Source organism: Cupressus sempervirens, chromosome 8, assembly GCF_028749045.1.
Source record: "Cupressus sempervirens isolate cs-2001-9-10 chromosome 8, ASM2874904v1, whole genome shotgun sequence".
Taxonomy (NCBI): domain Eukaryota; kingdom Viridiplantae; phylum Streptophyta; class Pinopsida; order Cupressales; family Cupressaceae; genus Cupressus; species Cupressus sempervirens.
Window position 1 is genome coordinate 744053410 of NC_143125.1, and position 5632 is coordinate 744059041.

Below are 5632 nucleotides of genomic sequence, written 5' to 3' on the forward strand. Positions count from 1 at the left end.
CCTCACCAAAAAAACAAATTGATTAAAACAACCTAATTTAAAATAATTTAACTGATATATTTTACATCAAAAAGTTAAATATATTTTAATTTTATAAAAAATCTTGAAAATACTTTATTAAATTTTATTTTAATTAAAATTTATAAAAAATAATTAAAGCACTTGTCAAATTTGTAAAATAATAGAAAAATCATTAAAAATTTAAAACTACCTAAAAATTTACCAAGAAATATATTTAAAAAAAGCTATCTATTGACAAACAATAAAATGTAAATAGTTTACAAAACAAACTTTATTCTTAAATTTTTAAGAAAATATGTTTTCTTTGAACTGCCTAATTTCGTAAGCCATTTTAGATAGTTGGGTGCACATGTGATTGTGCATGCCTTGTTAGAGTATGACTGAAATAGTTACAACAAAATTCGGTCTGATCAGAACCGATTCAGTCAGAACTTCCTATGTATCATTCGATGTGGCGCTTTCTCCACAAAAGTCTGCAACTTTGGAAAACATTTGATTACAGGCCTATTTCAACATCAAAATTAGGGTTTTAGAAAAAAAAACCACTTGATAGAGCTCAGAGTAAGAATTATGCACATATGATTCTTTTTAATTTTGAGTACAAATCATATACAATCATTACAATATATTGCAAGTAGGTACTTCAATGTTCAAGAAGATGCACATTCATAAAAAATTAAAAAAATAGTAGATGATAATGAAAATAATTGAAAATTATCAATTGTTCTAGAGGAGAGAGTCATCTTGGACAATATATATCTTGTTTATTGATTGACATAGATTTTCTAGGGAAAATATGGTGGGAACCAAAAATAATTAATTTCTAAAAAGTCAAACTTTGAATAACTATAATAGGCAAAATGCACAAGATTTTTGAATCTTTCTTTTAGATAGTTCTAGCTACATATGTCATCTAAAACATACTTTAAAATTAGATGCAAAAAGATTTAATTACATTTATTTTCATTCAATTTTCAATGCCCATGTATTTGTAGTATCTTTTGAGAAAGTAAAAAATGGGTATTGAAATTTTTTAAAAATCACTATTTTTTTTCCTTCTAAATTTGTAAAAAAATAATAGACATAAATTTCATCCATTTCTACATATTTCTTCAGCTTACACCATCTTAATATTCAAAACAAAAACATCAACTTTACTTCATTGAAGATGACACTTTTTTTGTTATTACCATTTTCTTTTGTAAAATGGTGACACATATTTGTACGTTTACCCATATAAACAAATACACAAAAAATGATACAAATATCTGAAGCATCATATATATAAGAACCAACAACACTACCGAATTGTGAGGTTCTTCATTTGGGAGGTCTTCGGTTCAAGTCTAATCTAACTTAACACATAATAATAATAATTTTTCACAAATGCTAATAAATAATATAGGTTTTGACCTATTATCTATCAACCAAAAAATAATATACTATAAAATTAAATTTTTAATTATGATTCTAATAAAATATATCACCATTGATTAAAAATGTTAAGTTGATCTAAATTACAAAATTCATGGGACTATGAGCTTAAATTTTTAATCTAAACATTTATAAAATTTATAGAACTATAGACCTTAAAATATTTTAAAAAAAATGAGACACTAACCTTAGCATCTTTTAAAAAATTTAAGATGGATGCAAATGCTATTTTGAGCACCTGCATTAACGATTTTCAAGGTGAAGTGAACACAAAAATTTATTGAACAAAAAAATCCTATAAAATGTAATTAGGTGTAAGGATCTTCGTGAACCTACATATTTTCCCAGCTGCGAAGCATGACATTTCTCGGGGGCGTCCAAAATACGGCAGAGGAGGAGACAACTAGCAAAAGTAGAAAATATGGACTAAACTATCAGAGTATATTACACGGTTGTCTGTAATATCCTTCCTCTGTGTGACTACGACTGTGTAGGTTTTTCCTTCGACTTTGCACTGAAATGTGTGAGTTCATGTTCGGCATTGCAATCAAAGTGTAGAAGCATATTATTTATAAATAAATAATATTAGATAACGATAGAGAGAAGAAATTTCTTGACAGTCATCAAAGACACAACAAGCAGAAGTCACCCAAACAGAAGACAAACATAGAGAGGAAAGAGCGGACTAAATTCTATGCCACATTTTTCTTCGATGGTACGAATATGCATTGAAATGTCTGGTTCATGTTCGCCCTTACAATGTAAAGAACAGTGAACACGTCATATTTTTATACACGGCAGAGAAGGGCAGCACGCTCCGAAGTCTGGTTCCAAAAGTCCCTCCTCCCTTCAAAGTCGTCGGAGCAGAATCGAACGTTAGATAATCAGCAGTGTTTTAAACCTCTTCTTTTTCATCTACAAACCCAACGCCTTTGCATTGCTGTGCAATCATGTCTCCCTTTTCGTTGTGCTTGGCCATCGTGATAATCCCGCTCTTCCATTTCTCATCTGTTGCCGCATGCCGAGATGATGAAAAAAGTTACCTCCTCGACTTTAGAGGCGATCTCAAGGATTCCTCTGGCAGATTGAAGTCGTGGCAGCAATTCAACTGCTGCCAATGGGAGGGTGTCAAATGTGACTATCATTCCGGCCACGTTGTATCCCTCGACCTCAACAATCCTAATGGTGACTCGCAATCTGCTCTGCAGGGGAAGATCCATCCCTCCCTGTTCAAGCTGCAGCATCTGCAATATTTGGATTTGAGCCTGAATAACTTCAATCGTACTGCCATACCTCCTCAATTGGAAAAACTCCAGAAGCTTACTTTCCCTAGCTTGTGGGGTGCCAATTTTGGTGGTGAGATTCCACCGGAATTGTGTAACATTACAACCTTGCGCTACCTGGATTTGAGCAGTTGTAGTACTGCCATACCTCCTCAGTTGGGAAAATTGCAGAAGCTCACTTCCCTTATATTGGAAGCTGTTGCAGTTGGAGGTGAAATTCCCCCGGAATTGGGTAACATTACAACCTTGCGCTACCTGGATCTGAGCCCGAGCTACTTCAACGGTTCTGTCATACCACCTCAGTTGGGTAAACTCCCAAGGCTTGCTTTCCTGAACTTGGCATATGCTGAAATTGAAGGTGAGATTCCCGTGGAATTGGGTAACATTACAACCTTGCGCTACCTGAATTTGTTATAAAATGGATTGGAGAGTAGGAGGTTCGCAGGATGGATAAGAAATTTGGGAAGCTTGGAATACCTGGATATGGGTCATGTGAATCTGTCAATGTCATCTGATCAGGATTGGGGTAACGCTCTTAACAATCTCTTTAATCTTAGGGAGATTTACCTCGATGACTGTGGACTTTCAGGTACTTTTCCCTCTCTCCCAAACCTCACTCATTTATCCCAACTAAGACTTTCAAGAAATTCATTCTATTCCTCGTTGCCAGCTTGGTTTCAGAATGCCTCGTCCATGATTTCCCTGGAACTGTCCAAATGTGATCTCAATGGTTCCATACCTTCAAATTTCTTGCACGGTTCAACCCTCAGAAAACTTGACTTGTCACATAACCATCTAGGAGGAGTAATTCTTCAATCCATTGCAAATTTTTCAATGCTTGAGACGTTGGACCTCTCATACAATGATTTTGCAGGTGACTTGCAACTGTTTTGTCCATTCGTTGGTAGGCACCTGCACCTCAGACTGCTTGCCCTGAAGAACAACCATTTATCTGGAACAATTCCAGAAGCAATTTCAAAGTTTGTCAGATTAGAGACGTTGTCCCTCAGCTCCAACAATTTAACCGGCATCTCTCCTGTACTAGAAATGGCTCACCTTCAGGAAATTGTGGTCTCCGAAAATCCGCTTACACTTATTATCTCTCCAACTTGGTTTCCACAACTTCTCAACCTGGAGTACTTGGAGTTAAGGTCTTGTAATCTTCAAGGGGAGATTCCTTCTTTTTTGTCTACACAATACTCACTAGTAGTGTTGGACCTGTCGGATAATAACATTGTGGGAAATATTCCCATTTGGTTATGGGATCTTCCCAATCTTGAAATTCTAAATATTTCGCATAACCACATGGAAGGTTGTCTGCCCCCCGTCATTTCCAAAAATATGAACGTTGTAGACTTGCATAACAATAGCTTGCATGGTTCTATCCCAGTTTGTTTTCCACAGATTTTAGACATGTCAGAGAACAGGTTCACTGGATCTATCCCACAGACTCTATGCTCTGCCGATAGTCGGTTGTTTTTTGTGGACTTGTCAAAAAACGAGTTGACTGATGTCATTCCTTCAAATCTGTTGACATGCTTTGATCTGGTGATTTTGAATTTGGCTCAAAATGATTTGGAAGGAGAGATGCCAGAAGAGCTAGGAAATCTAACCCAAGTTCAGACACTAAATCTGAATCAAAACAAGTTGCAAGGTCTTATTCCTCTTTCTATTGAAAATTGTACAGAGCTCCGAGTATTAGACATAGGAAATAATAAAATTCAAGGAAGCATCCCAATTGCGATCGGAAAACTAGCAGACTTACGAATTCTCAACTTGGGTTTCAACAAGTTGCATGGCACTTTTCCACCGGAGTTGCTTAGCCTCGTGAATCTCCAAATTCTAGATTTATCACATAATTATTTATCAGGATCTGTTCCTGAGAGTTTGGGAAAGTTGAATGCTATGGCCAATCAGACACAAAGTAACAAAACAGAGATGAGCGACGGTGGAGGATTTGGATTCGGATTTGGAATCGGTGACATTGGTCCCGAATTTTCGATAGTCTTAGTGAATCAAATAACACTTTGGATTAAAGGAAGAGCAACTCTATACCCTAAGATTGTCCAAGCCTTCAAATTTATGGATCTTTCCCACAACAAACTCTCAGGCAGCATTCCTGAGGAAATGGGAGAGTTGAAGGGTTTAATTGCTCTCAACATTTCAAACAACAATATGAGAGGAATCATTCCTCAATCCTTGGGAGGTATGGTTCAGCTGGAGTCTCTAGATCTTTCAGGAAACATGTTGTCAGGCAACATTCCGGCAGATCTTGCAAATCTTACATTCCTTTCTGTTTTGAATCCGTCACACAACCGCTTCACTGGGTTTATACCTCAGGGGAAGCAGTTTGCAACTTTTGAGGCATCTTCTTATCTGGGAAACCCCAATATTCATGGTTGGCCCTTAGAAAATGGAGCAATGAGATCTGGTGGGGGTGAAATAGGTGGCCAAACACAAAGGAACAGCACAGCAGTGACAGATGCAGATGGAGATGCAGACGAGATGGATCGATGGTGGGCAGTGTCAGTGGGGTTGTGTTTTGGAGTTGGATTTGCCAGCGTGATTGCAATGTTGTGTTTCAAGTGTTTTACTTTGATGGATAGTTTTATCCAATATCTTTTTGAACGCTAAATTCATGAAGGTTTTATGTTGGTTACGCTAAATTCATGAAGGTTTTATGTTGGTTCTGATGTATTTGAATTTTTACATACAGTTAGAAGTCCCACGAAGTAGTTCTTATATGGGTTGAACTGATTCTTCCTCTCCTTTATTTTATTGATCAAATTTCGCAAAATTAACTGTTCACATATTGCATTTGATTCCAGTTGTCCCTAAATGCTTGCAATTGAATATTAAAGATATAACATTTTGTTAATAATCAAGTTAATTCT

The 5632-nt window shown here is 36.1% G+C and overlaps 1 pseudogene; it reads left to right on the top strand.

The window, feature by feature from the left end:
* Nucleotides 1–2405: 2405 nt before the first annotated feature.
* LOC149544561 (cuscuta receptor 1-like) lies at nucleotides 2406–5372 on the top strand (annotated as a pseudogene).
* Nucleotides 5373–5632: the final 260 nt, after the last annotated feature.